Source organism: Periplaneta americana, chromosome 2, assembly GCF_040183065.1.
Source record: "Periplaneta americana isolate PAMFEO1 chromosome 2, P.americana_PAMFEO1_priV1, whole genome shotgun sequence".
Lineage (NCBI taxonomy): Eukaryota > Metazoa > Arthropoda > Insecta > Blattodea > Blattidae > Periplaneta > Periplaneta americana.
Genome location: NC_091118.1, coordinates 24,227,418 through 24,242,194, shown reverse-complemented (window position 1 = coordinate 24,242,194; position 14,777 = coordinate 24,227,418). Strand labels below are relative to the sequence as shown.

The window sequence follows — 14,777 nt, the reverse complement described above, 5'->3', positions numbered from 1 at the left end:
CCCCTTGTTCTCCTTTTATTTCCCTTGTTTTCCTCATAGTCCCCTTGTTCTCCTTGTATTCCCCTTGTTTTTCTTCTATTCCCCTTTTTCTCCTTGTATTTCCCTTGTTTTCCTCATATTCCCGTTGTTATCTTCGTATTCCACTTGTTTTTCTTCTATTCCCCTTGTTCTCCTTGTATTTCCCATGTTCTCATTGTATTGCTCTTGCTCTCATTGTTCTAGAACATTACAGTGGTCCACACCTCTGGAGTAACGTTTAGCGCGTCTGGACGTGAAACCAGGTAGCCCGGGTTCGATTCCCGGTCGGGGCAAGTTACCTGGTTGAGGTTTTTTCGGGGTTTTCCCTCAACCCAATAAGAGCAAATGCTGGGTAGCTTTCGGTGCTGAACTCCGGACTCATTTCACCGACATTATCACTTTCATCTCATTCAGACGCTAAATAATCTAAGATGTTGATAAAGTGTCGTAAAATAACCTACTAAAATAAAATAAACATTACAGTGAGCTTAGATTTGTTTCTGTGTGTGGGTAGATTTAACAAAAAATAAAAACGGTGGGTCATTACAAGTCAAAGTGAACAGATAAATAATTCCAAGGCTATAAACCAACTTTCCACGACAATTCTTGGGGCTATATTTGAGCACGAAACCACACTCTTTCAAAGGAGTGCTGGAGTTTTGTATAATAATGGACAAATGTTAGTTTTATTATAAGTAGCAAATATAAAACATTAATAAATATAGTCTGTTAAGCAATAATTTATGTTATTTTGTTCTAAATTAAGTCATTATTCGACAGCCCCTTACGTCACTCGAAAACGAAGTAAGTTATATAGCCTGGGTAGCGAATATCTAGGTAGATAGATTCGCCATACATATTACATCATTTTGGCTTCGTCACAAATTTAATTACCTTACATCTAATGTAGCGCATTATAAAATAATGTAGGTCTTAATGAAAATTTCTCTTAATGATAAGCAGTGAATTTTTTTTTTTTTTTTTTGTATATTTTTTGAGCTTAAATTACGAGTATGAAAAGTATTCATAAAATATAACTAAAATAGAATAAGTCATTAAAACATTTGTATTATTCTTACAACAATTTTAACCGAAAACATTTTAATTTTTATCGCTTGTAATTGTGTTAAAATAAGGTTTTCATGTTCATTAAGACATTTTTGCAATCAAAATTTAAGTAATTCTATTACAGTCATTGTTAATTACTGTTTATGCCTAATAAAAGAAGACCAATTCCTTCATGAAATGTGTTCATTCAACTGTTTTAACTATTTATTGTTTTAATTATAGGCCTATTTAGGAATTAAATTCATGAACACTGTTGCATAGTGACATATTGCATAATTATTTATAACAATGTTTAGATTTGGTCTTCTATTATAAACGGACATACGCATTAGTAAAAAGAACCAAGGATGAAATACAGTAATGTAATGCTATGTCGAATGTCGACACAATAATTACGCATTTCATTCCTTCTCCATTGCATGACTAGAGGGGAGGATTTGCGTATTTGTCTTGTTTCTGTCCAGGTAGTTGATGGGGCTGGGAAGTCTCTATGTCCCACGAATGGGAGTCAAATGTGGAAATTTTGATTGAGGTAGATTATAGTTTAATGTTGTATTACAACAGCTTATTTATGACTGGGATGTGAAAGACAATTGAATACAAGTATTAAACACTAATTACAATAAATAAGTATAGAACTGGAACGTATTTCTCGCTTTGTATTATACGAAAATGTGTTTATTTTTGTCTAAAACTGTACTTCTTACAATTAGTAAACAAGATTTAGAAAAATGTTCAGACGTCATTTCTTTCTCCATTCTCATTGGCTGAACTAAACCCAACGGAAAACTGCCCTCTGCCGGTGGTGGTTGGATTACGTGAGCTCTGTTTAGATGAACGGCGATGCTAGAAGTGTGCGGTTCGATCCTGGGTTTGATGCGGTGAGTTACAATTAGAGATTTATTTCTCTGCAAGTCATGTATGTTAAATTTATTTGCAAATCTATCGGAGACATTGTTACGTCTAAAGTAAGAAATTTATTTAAAGTATGGTAAAGTCCTGATTTATAACTAGGTAAATGTGATAAAACACGGAAGCATATTTTACATTTGAGGCTTCAGAACGAGTGAATTGAAAGTTTACTTTTCTTGGAAGTTGAATGATATAATAGACCTAAATTTCGATCTGGAATTACGTTAAATGTTTAAGAATACTCTAAAATTAACATATAATTTAGTTTCATATGAAATCCGATATGAACGCTAAATATAATATTAATTTTCGTGTTGAAAATGTGTTTGAAGATTAGGCCTAAGTGAAATGGCGTCTATGAATACTTTACTTTTCCGGTATAGCCAATGCAACTGAACAATCTGGAATATCTACTAATCGAGTTTACATTAAAAGGATTGAAAATATTAACGTTTTTGTTCTAGGGCTGGGGGATTACATATCTATTTATCTTTAAGTAACATATTTGTCTTAATCTTGCTAATGATGCATCTTTTTTATGCAGGAAGTCTGTGGAAGAGAAGAGAATGTTGCAGTCGTTCCACAACACAAATATTAGAAAGTTCTGGTTTCTTCGTTGATACGAGGTGAGCGTATTTTTTATGAAGTCAAACATTTCACAGAGTACGCCGTTTGTTCTAGATGACTATCTGGCTGTAAAACCAGGAAATCGAAAGACTCCATTAATAGCAGTGTTGCAATTAGGTTTTGAAAATACTTACGTATATAAGATTTTGAGGCCCTAATGAATAAACCCTTCATTTCAAAATTGTTATTAAATCAATTTAGGCCGTAAAAATATAATTCGAATGGCATACTCTGGTTTGATAAATCATGTAATACATTGTATTTGTTCTCTCACTATCTCTTTCTATCATAAACGGGATTTTGGCGTTTTAATGTAAACCTCTAAGACCGATAGGACAATGAAAGTATTCATGTTATTCAGAATGTTGCGCAATTTGATTAGTTTATTTTTTTAATTCTCCGGTATTTTCCTAGTACCCGGTACTCGTTACTTATGTCAGTTTTGGCCTAACTAATGTGATTGTCATGGTAACGTATGATGTGATAATACTATTTTTGTGATGACGGATCGGTTACACAGAAAGAACACATTGTAAAATGTAACTCGTACCTTCAACTCAGATGTTATGGACCGGTTAATTACTATAAATTAATTGCATGAAGGTTTGGGGGCCAAGTCCCCAACAGGGGTTTTAGGGGCGGAGCCCCCTAAAGCAAGAAAGAACACATCATAAAATATAACTCGTACCTTCAACCCAAAGGTGATGGACCGGTTTATTAGGCTACTATAAATTAATTGCATGAGGGTTTGGGGACTAAGTCCCCAACAGGGGTTTTTAGGGAGAAGAAAGAACACATAAAATGTAACTCGTACCTTCAACTCAAATGTGATGGACCGGTTAATTACTATAAATTAATTGCATGAAGGTTTGGGGTCCAAGTCCCCAAGAGGGGTTTTAGGGGGTGGAGCCCCCTAAAGCAAGAAAGAACACATAAAATATAAGTTGGGGTATCGGGCACTGAAAAGTGCCTTTTGGAAAGCATGGTGATGCGCATTTGACAAACGCAGTGTACGTCTTGCTAATAATCCCTTTTTATTTGTCGTTATTTACGTAAAAATGATGCGCCAAAAAATAATAATTTCATACTCACTCCATTTCCTATATTCACATTTCTTTTTCAGTGATTTATTAAAGAATGTGCTGGTATTTAAAAGACTAATAATTTAGAAGCATGTTACATAAATCATCCTTGTGCCAAAAGAGAATGCTCCCTGGACCAAATTGTCGTATTTTCCAGTAGTCGTCAGTACTCGCTGAAATGGGTAATAATGTAATATAATTATGTTGTACGTAGCAAGATCGATTATTCAATTGATGGGATATTTTATGAGGTTGTCACGACTGAGATATCTATTGTCAATTGCTTTTGTCAGAAGGCCTTGACTGACGTGTATATAAGAACTGGCGCTCTTAGGGGTGGAGGTAGGAGTTATACTAAATGTTAAACATAAAAACGACCTATGTAACGAGTACCGGGTACTAGGAAATTATCAATTCTCCATTTAATTTTTTTGGGCCGTGGTGAACTGCAGATAACTGAAACCGAATTTTCGGATACGAATATACAGGATGTTAGAGGTCTACGTGCAAATATTTGGGTATTTGTTTGAGAAAAATGCATGTAAAACAACGCCCTATTTACTTTTCCCCTTGCTCTAACAGTTTTTTCCCATAAATGTCGCGTATTTTACGGTCTGATCGAACTGTAGAATGCCCGTCACAACAGCACGTCTTTCGAGTACATGTAATCCAGCATACACGCCCTGTTGAGGATTATTAATCTTACAAGAAATTCATTTGACGTAATGGAAGAATTCACTGACGCTGAATTAGGCAATATTCGTTTAATGTACGGAACAGCAAGAGAATCTACAATCCTGGCAAGGGAGCTTTATTGACGACGATTTCCATATCGTGGGATTTCAAATAGACTAATTTTCGTTGCTGTACACCAAAGACTCGATCTCTTCGTCTTCGAACCGAGGATCGTGGACCCCAATGTGACGTTTTCTTCATAATGTGACAGAACATTTCAGCATCTGCTGCTGAATTATCCGTGAAAAAAAAAAGCCAATAAGTATGCTCATAAGTATGCTCATCTTTTAGACAATTATATCTTTGTCCCCTTTGCTGTGGAGACCTTCGGTCCTTGGAGTTATGACGCTAAAGTTTTGGTATCTCAAATCGGCCAAATTGTGATCTCCATTACCGGTGATCGTCGTTGCACTACTTATTTGCGTCAACGTTTAAGTATTGCAATTCAACGCTGAAATGCAATGAGCGTTTTGGGTATCCTTCCTGAGTCCAGCCCTTTGGATGAACTCATTTTCTTGTAAAATTTATTTAGTGTAGATAGATATTTTTAGAAGTAACTTATTTTTTTATTACAAGATAATATTTTATACAAAAAATTATATTTTTTCTAAAATAATTTCTACATTAGTTAAGGAAATATCAATTTTTATTAACAATTTAAATTATTTTGTTTCTTATGTTTCTTTAATTTCAGTAATTTTTAAATGTGAATTTATTGAAATTCTTTCGTGATAGTTTAGAAGTGAACGGCATAATGTTTATCCCTTAAATTAGCAAAACTTCATTTCTCACACTAGTTTATTAAATCTTGTCGGACTGTAAAGAAAACAACTATCGCAATGTCATATTTTATATGTTGTACAATATTACAGTATTGTGAAATTTTAATTTTCCTACCAATTTCTTTTTTCTATTGTTATTAAAATTATAGCATATATCCTATTAACCTGTTGTATCCTATAGGATAATTTATCAATTTAAGGGTTATAAAAGCCTTTTTAGCTTGATAATGAAGATAACACTACTTTGTTATTTTGTTTCATTGCAGTCTACCATACTTATGAGAATAAAAATATAGACTGTGTATGAATTTCGAACGTATTACAGTACAAGATAATGAATTTAATAATGTAAAAATGACCGGAAAATACTGGGAAACCAGGATCAAGATCAGGGTTGCCAGATGTCCCGATTTGGCGGGACATGTCCCAATTTTCATATAAAAATGCCGAGTCCCGCTTCGATTCAAGGCGGGATGCAAAAAGTCCCTCCTTTAGAAAATTAATGTTACTTGTATAATTGTATCGTTACCTAGTAACTATTTTGTCCTAGGTCTAGATAATTACAACAAATTTAAATTAATTTTCTTAACAATGTAGGTTTTTATATTGGAAAAAACGAATATTTTGACAAGTGTAAGGTTTGTAACAGCTAATTCAATGGTGAATATGATATTTCTAAACATTTATAGAGACATTCATCCCAAATGCATGACAAAGAGATTGGTAAAAAGCTTGTTGAAAATGCTAAAGTCCAGTAATAAATACTGTATGTAGAAAGCTCTGAAAATGTATACTGCACGGCATGTTAAATTATGGGTTTCGAGCAGTAATGTCATAAAATAAATATGAATTCAAGTTTCAGTAAATGTTATGTTATTGTTATCAATTAATAAACATTGAAATTTAAATATTTTGTCACATCTGGTGCCATCTTTTGGAATTTGTGCTTTAGAATTAATAAAAAACAGCTGGGGAAATCTATGAGACAGAACTACTATGAAGTCATTAAGTTAATAATTTGGCATAACATATTAATGCCACAAGTCCTTCAGAAAGACGTTAGAGAAACGTGGTGCAACTTGCAGCCAGATAAATATTATTTTGTATTGGAAACATGTACAGTATCTACAATATGTTTTTTAAATTAAAATTTTCAGAATCATTAGTTTCTTCAATTGTATGTAAAGGAATAGTTTTTATTTCGTTTTTTATTTATTTATTTATTTTTTGTAGTGATGAAAATGTCGAAGCGGTGGAAAAATTCAAATATCTTGGAGCAACAGTAACAAATATAAATGACACTTGGGAGGAAATTAAACGCAGACTAAATATGGGAAATGCGTGTTATCAATCGGTTGAGAAGCTCTTATCATCCAATCTGCTGTCCAAAAATCTGAAAGTTAGAATTTATAAAACAGTTATATTACCGGTTGTTCTGTATGGTTATGAGACTTGGACTCTCACTCTGAGAGAGGAACATTGGTTAAGGGTGTTTGAGAATAAGGTGCTTAGGAAAATATTTGGGGCTAAGCGGGATGAAGTTACAGGAGAATGGAGAAAGTTACACAACACAGAACTGCACACATTGTATTCTTCACCTGATATAATTAGGAACTTAAAATCCAGACGTTTGAGATGGGCAGGGCATGTAGCACGTATGGGCGAATTCAGAAATGCATATAGATTGTTAGTTGGGAGACAGGAGGGAAAAAGACCTTTAGGGAGGCCGAGACGTATATGGGAGGATAATATAAAATGGATTTGAGGGAAGTGGGATATGATGATAGAGACTGGATTAATCTTGCACAGGATATTGACCGATGACGGGCTTATGTGAGGGCGGCAATGAACCTTCGGGTTCCTTAAAAGCCATTTGTAAGTAAGTAAGTGATGAAAATGTCAACTCTGTCCATATTCATACCATTCGTTCTTTAAAATAAAACGTAAGTACTATATATTATGATGAAAAAAGGATGTCCCTCTTTGGTAGATCTAAAATGTGGCAACCCTGATCAAGATGATGAATCAGATGGACAATTGATGACTTTTTAATGTTCTATGTCATTAGAGAAATAAATAATGCAAAAATGTGATTGTTTTTGGGTACACTTTATATTATTTGATTACCTGTCATGATAAGCCTGGACGATAGACAATCCCACAACTAGCCAGGCATCGGTAGGATAAAACAAATCGCCTGGAAGTATTAACTAACCTAAAAACATTGTATTTTTTCATGTCTAAAAATAACTTGGAGAATTGAGAATGTTTTTATATAACATGTTCCAGAATAGGCAAGAGGGCTAGATAGCCCTCTTGAGTATGTCTACTCTATCCGATTATCTCATATTTCTTGAAATCATATGAGGCGGTATTTGCCCTGACTTATTACAGTAGGAAGTAATACAGGAAACGACTTCAACGAAACTAGTTTACTTTTCGAATAATGTAAGTTTCATCGTGGCAATATATAAATATTTTCAAGTGCGTTTTCTTTTAGGTCCGCGAATATTTCTTTCCTCTTTTTTTTTTTTTAATATACAAATGCGGGCATATTTTACTCTTTCAGGAGCGTTTTAAGCTATTTAGGACATATTAGCTTGCATATATCTAGTCAATATCCAAACCCTACTTGTTACAAGTGGCTCACAAATTTTAAAACATTTGGCTTTATTGAAAAAATGCTATCTGTATTCATTGATGTCTAAACCTCCACAGAGCGACTCCAGCATCCACGGACTTGGTGTATGGGGCTGATAGATGCAGGCTTGCTGTACAAAGACACAAGTACAGCGGTGAGGACCAGTCCTTCTCATTTCCTGACAGTGGTGCAGTTTGCATCGCTGTGTCTGGAATGTTCTGCAATTTGCTGCCTGACTGCCAGCGATTTCTGAAGCAGACGACGTGACTGCACCTGGCAGCCATTTTGTGTACTCAGCACCACCTGACCCCTGGGCCCCCGTGGTGCAGCAAGCCTGGAGAGTTTTCGATCTTGGTGACCAGCCCATAGTTGGTGCTGTGCCTGGGTGACTAGTCAACGCAAGGATGCTGCTGGTGTTGCCCACTCTCTCGTGGATGCACGGGTAAGACTCGGGGGCCTTCAAACATTTGAAGGGGTGAGAATGATACAGACCTATGTCATAAAGACTAAATTTTACAAGAGAGCGGATTGAAGGTTTATAGTCCAATGCTGTTAGGTGCGGTATCATTATTTCTTTGCTGTATTCCTGTTTATTTCTTGAGTAAATTTTATAATATTTTACTAGTAGCTTTCCCATATGTGTAAGAAATGAATTCGCACAAAACACTCTTTCTGTTAAAAGTGTTGCTTTGAACTGTTTCATTCTCACCCCTTTCATATATATTTTATTATCCACATTTCTGATAAAAGTGTTAATAACATCAAAAGTTTACTGACCTATTAGAAAACAAACTGATAAGTAGCCAATGTTCTGAGTATTTAATTAACTAATAATTATTATTGAATTATTTAAAATGAGGAAACGAGCACTAATGTGGCAAAGAGTAGTGTCTTTGTATCATTTAAGCAAAGCCATCAACTAGCTCGTCACTTGTTTTCTAAGCTTTTTTTTTAAGTGCAATATTTTTTTATCGAAAGTAAAGTTCTCATATTTTCTTCCCCAGTAAGAATTAGTACCGTACTTCAATTCTTTTTTATCTTAAACTCGGGCGGGGTGGGAGGGCAATTATTACCAAGTCCAATTAAATGTCACTGGCCACAATCGCACTATACAGCCGTGGACAAATTATTAGACTAAAACGTTTTCTTGGAAATATAATATAATTCGTCATATCAACTATCAGTATAATTCGGAGAGTCTCTATTGTTGTAAATATGATTGTTTACATTTTCTAGTATATTTTTCCAATGGTTAAGTATATTTTTTTTACTGGCTATGGTGGTACTACTGGTGTTTTAATTATATACCGTAAAGTGGGATGACTTTGAACGCTGAGGTGACTTTGAACAGTAATTTAGCGCCTTTCTAAATTAAATGCTGTAGCCAATTGCGAAAAAACTGTTTAATTTGTCAATAAATTAGTTCAGTTTTTTCGCAATTGGGTACAGCATTTAATTTAGAAAGGCGCTAAATTACTGTTCAAAGTCACCTCAGCGTTCAAAGTCACCCCACTTTACGGTACTGCAGAAGATATTCTCCCATGGCCTGCAAGAAGACCGGACATGAACGAAATTGAAAATCTGTGATTTATAGTGAAGAAGAAACTGAACAAAAAGAGGCTTACAACAAAACATGGACTCATTTAAGCACTGTCTGATATCTGGCTAAATGATGCTGATATTCAAAGAAAGTGTCAAACTTTGGTTCCAGCATCCCTGACAAAAATCAACGTGTTAATAAAGAATAAGGGAATGTTCACAAAATATTAATAACTATAAGACTAAATTTTCTGTTCATTATTTCGGCACAAAATTCATTTTTGTTCATTATTTCTGCCGATAAATACAGCTTCGTTGCACATATAATTAATTTAGTCTAATAATTTGTCCACGTCTGTAGGCTTCATTGCGACATAGGGCTAATAGGACCGGATCCGTCACAAATACTACTATTTCGACATTCATTGAGAGAAATTCTTTCCAGAAGCTCGATTTTGATAGATTTTCAGAAATTTCAGGGATGTTCCAGGCTAAACCTTTGAGAGTTGAGGAGAACCTTTTGTGCCATGGATAGAGATTGAGGACCCTTACTCCATGTTATTGTCTGCGCCCCTGCAGGTTCATGCCAGCGGGAGGTATTGCAGCACAAATGTTGGGGAAAGAAAGACTAAACTCTTGCCTAGTTTTGGGCGGAAATTAACTTTTGTCGGAGACCGGATTCTTGTCAAAGACTTTATAACAAGTACATCGAGAGGAATTCAGAGTTGCCAAGAACGCATTTCTGCGCGATAGTTTTTTTTTAAGGAGACTTAGTGGGTCAGAATACTCATTTTTGAGTGTTAGGTGAAAAACTAAATTAAAAAATAAAACTTAACCTACCTTATGCATAAAGACTCGTTCTCCTCGTCTCCATGTTCTCCTCGTCTTCCTCTTGTTCTGCTCCTATTCCCCTTGATCTCCACGTCTTCCCCTTGTTCTAATTGTATTCCACATGCTCTCTTTGCATGCTCTGTCTCTCTTGTTCTACTTGTATCCCCCTGATCTCCTCGGTTTCACCTTTACTCCCTGTATTCCTCTTACTCTTTTTGCGTCCCCCCTTGTCCTTATCGTCATTCCTTATTCTCGTTGTATTCCATTTGTTCTTGCATTGTCATCATTCTCTTTATCTTCCCACCCTTATCTTTTAATTCCCCTTGATCTCTTTGTATTCCTCTTGAATGCATTCCCCTTGTTCTCCTTGTATTCCTTTCGTTGTCCTAGCATTGCACTGTACTTAGGCTATGTGTTCACGAAGTTATACTTGTATTCCCCTCGTCCTTCGTGTACTCATTCTCCTTATATTTCACTTGTACTCCTTGTATTCCCTCATTCTCATTGTATTCCCCTTGTTCTCACTGTATTCCCCTTGTACTCACCGTATTCCCCTTGTTCTCCCTGTATTCCTCTTGTTCTCATTGTATTCCCCTTGTTCTCACTGTATTCCCCTTGTTCTCACTGTATTCCCCTTGTTCTCACTGTATTCCCCTTGTTCTCACTGTATTCCCCTTGTTCTCACTGTATTCCTCTTGTTCTCATTGTATTCCCCTTGTTCTCACTGTATTCCCCTTGTTCTCATTGTATTCCCCTTGTTCTCACTGTATTCCCCTTGTTCTCATTGTATTCCCCTTGTTCTCACTGTATTCCCCTTGTTCTCATTGTATTCCCCTTGTTCTCACTGTATTCCCCTTGTTCTCACTGTATTCCCCTTGTTCTCATTGTATTCCCCTTGTTCTCATTGTATTCCCCTTGTTCTCATTGTATTCCCCTTGTTCTCACTGTATTCCCCTTGTTCTCACTGTATTCCCCTTATTCTCATTGTATTCCCCTTGTTCTCATTGTATTCCCCTTGTTCTCACTGTATTCCCCTTGTTCTCACTGTATTCCCCTTGTTCTCACTGTATTCCCCTTGTTCTCATTGTTTTCCCCTTGTTCTCATTGTATTCCCCTTGTTCTCATTGTATTCCCCTTGTTCTCACTGTATTCCCCTTGTTCTCATTGTATTCCCCTTGTTCTCACTGTATTCCCCTTGTTCTCATTGTATTCCCCTTATTCTCATTGTATTCCCCTTGTTCTCACTGTATTCCCCTTGTTCTCACTGTATTCCCCTTATTCTCACTGTATTCCCCTTGTTCTCACTGTATTGCCCTTGTTCTCACTGTATTCCCCTTATTCTCATTGTATTCCCCTTGTTCTCACTGTATTCCCCTTGTTCTCACTGTATTCCCCTTGTTCTCATTGTATTCCCCTTGTTCTCACTGTATTCCCCTTGTACTCACCGTATTCCTCTTATTCTCCCTGTATTCCTCTTGTTCTCATTGTATTCCCCTTGTTCTCACTGTATTCCCCTTATTCTCATTGTATTCCCCTTGTACTCACCGTATTCCCCTTGTTCTCCCTGTATTCCCCTTGTTCTCCCTGTATTCCTCTTGTTCTCATTGTATTCCCCTTGTTCTCCCTGTATTCCCCTTGTTCTCACTGTATTCCCCTTGTTCTCATTGTATTCCCCTTGTTCTCACTGTATTCCCCTTGTTCTCACTGTATTCCCCTTGTTCTCATTGTATTCCCCTTGTTCTCATTGTATTCCACTTGTTCTCATTGTATTCCCCTTGTTCTCACTGTATTCCCCTTGTTCTCATCGTATTCCCCTTGTTCTCATCGTATTCCCCTTGTTCTCATTGTATTCCCCTTGTTCTCATTGTATTCCCCTTGTTCTCACTGTATTCCCCTTGTTCCCACTGTATTCCCCTTGTTCTCACTGTATTCCCCTTGTTCTCACTGTATTCCCCTTGTTCTCACTGTATTCCCCTTGTTCTCATTGTATTCCCCTTGTTCTCACTGTATTCCCCTTATTCTCACTGTATTCCCCTTGTTCTCACTGTATTCCCCTTGTTCTCATTGTATTCCCCTTGTTCTCCCTGTATTCCCCTTGTTCTCACTGTATTCCCCTTGTTCTCATTGTATTCCCCTTGTTCTCACTGTATTCCCCTTGTTCTCACTGTATTCCCCTTGTTCTCATTGTATTCCCCTTGTTCTCACTGTATTCCCCTTGTTCTCACTGTATTCCCCTTATTCTCTCTGCATTCCTCTTGTACTCACTGTATTCCCCTTGTTCTCACTGTATTCCCCTTATTCTCCCTGTATTCCTCTTGTTCTCATTGTATTCCCCTTGTTCTCACTGTATTCCCCTTGTTCTCATTGTATTCCCCTTGTTCTCCCTGTATTCCCCTTGTTCTCACTGTATTCCCCTTGTTCTCATTGTATTCCCCTTGTTCTCACTGTATTCCCCTTGTTCTCACTGTATTCCCCTTGTTCTCATTGTATTCCCCTTGTTCTCACTGTATTCCCCTTGTTCTCACTGTATTCCCCTTATTCTCTCTGCATTCCTCTTGTACTCACTGTATTCCCCTTGTTCTCCTTGTATTCCCCTTGTTCTCCCTGTATTCCCCTTGTTCTCACTGTATTCCCCTTGTTCTCATTGTATTCCCCTTGTTCTCACTGTATTCCCCTTGTTCTCACTGTATTCCCCTTGTTCTCATTGTATTCCCCTTGTTCTCACTGTATTCCCCTTGTTCTCACTGTATTCCCCTTGTTCTCATTGTATTCCCCTTGTTCTCCCTGTATTCCCCTTGTTCTCACTGTATTCCCCTTGTTCTCACTGTATTCCCCTTGTTCTCACTGTATTCCCCTTGTTCTCATTGTATTCCCCTTGTTCTCATTGTATTCCCCTTGTTCTCACTGTATTCCCCTTGTTCTCATCGTATTCCCCTTGTTCTCATTGTATTCCCCTTGTTCTCACTGTATTCCCCTTGTTCCCACTGTATTCCCCTTGTTCTCACTGTATTCCCCTTGTTCTCACTGTATTCCCCTTGTTCTCACTGTATTCCCCTTGTTCTCACTGTATTCCCCTTGTTCTCATTGTATTCCCCTTATTCTCATTGTATTCCCCTTGTTCTCACTGTATTCCCCTTGTTCTCATTGTATTCCCCTTGTTCTCACTGTATTCCCCTTGTTCTCACTGTATTCCCCTTGTTCTCATTGTATTCCCCTTGTTCTCACTGTATTCCCCTTGTTCTCACTGTATTCCCCTTATTCTCTCTGCATTCCTCTTGTACTCACTGTATTCCCCTTGTTCTCCTTGTATTCTCCTCTGGGCTGAGTGAGTCAGGGCAGCAGACTCGTAGATAAAGTAAAGCTATGCAGTTGTCGACTGTTTCAGTGTAGTGCAGTAATATACATTGTTTTGTCTCTGGTGTGATGGAAAATGTTTATTGTTGCAGCCAGCAGAAAATGATCGTGCCTAGGAGGAAGGGGATGTGCAGCTGGTGTCAACTGGGTGGATTTGGAATGGAGGTCTTCACAAATACAGCAACACAGGCAAGTGTCTTGTTGAAATATTAAGATCACTTGACATACATGACTGTTATTTAAAAGTAAACTGCTTTTACTTTTCCATTACACAAAGAACAGAGAAAGTATTGTGAAGCTGTAAACGTCTTCTTGTGGATTTTAACATAAACACATTTTAATCCCTGATGTCACGTGCTGGTGTGCTGCAGTTTTGTTCGGGTTTTAGTCGCATTCAATATCTACAAGTTAATACATCTGGGAATGATGCACAGGAAACATTGTAGCAAAATATTAATGGGTTTGTATTTGAAATAAAAAAACCCACAATGGCAGTCTGCTTCAAGGAAGATCACAGACTTTATTACGTTTTATATCATATGTAATAAAGTGACAAGTATAAATGAAAATTACAATATAATAGAATTCGCTTCCACTTGTTGCAATTCTAGTATCAGTTTTTGCTATCCCTAGGGAATAGGAAAAATAGAGAAAGATAGTTTCTCTATGAGATTTTATACAGAGGGTGGACAGGAGAACTGTGTGGGCTGGAAGGGATGTAAATAATGCTAATAATTGTGATGTTGGTGGCAACAACAATGCAGACAAAAGTATTCCAAGTGGTATAATTTTCAAAATTCATTGTATGCATATTTCTACTACTCACAGAATTAATTCTGACAAATAGCAGATCGTGTGCCTCAAACAATCATTGACATTGGGACAACTTAAAACTTCTAATTCTGGATAGGGCCATAATTAGACATTCTGTTGCCTGGGGAAGTTTATATTTTGCCACCTGTCCTTCAATCGATTCATTGCAATACATACCGTCATAAATCATGTGTACTCGGTTTCAAAAAGCAGTTCTGTGCTTGGAAGAATTGATGAAAATTTTTTTTAAAAATATTTAAATTAATATAAAAGTAACTTTTTAAAATAACTGTTAACTAATACTTTTAATAAATTTAACGTACCTTTTACTGCGTTGTACTTATAGGAGGAAGTAAACTGTCACTATCATTTACT

The 14,777-nt window shown here is 36.6% G+C and overlaps 1 long non-coding RNA gene across 1 annotated transcript; it reads left to right on the top strand.

Moving 5' to 3' along the window:
- The first annotated feature begins 1,431 nt into the window (after positions 1-1,431).
- LOC138695246 (uncharacterized) lies at positions 1,432-13,778 on the top strand. Its single transcript, XR_011331094.1, has 4 exons — positions 1,432-1,967; positions 2,543-2,624; positions 7,943-8,307; positions 13,682-13,778. It is a non-coding gene; the product is annotated as an uncharacterized lncRNA (long non-coding RNA).
- The last annotated feature ends 999 nt before the right edge of the window (positions 13,779-14,777 follow it).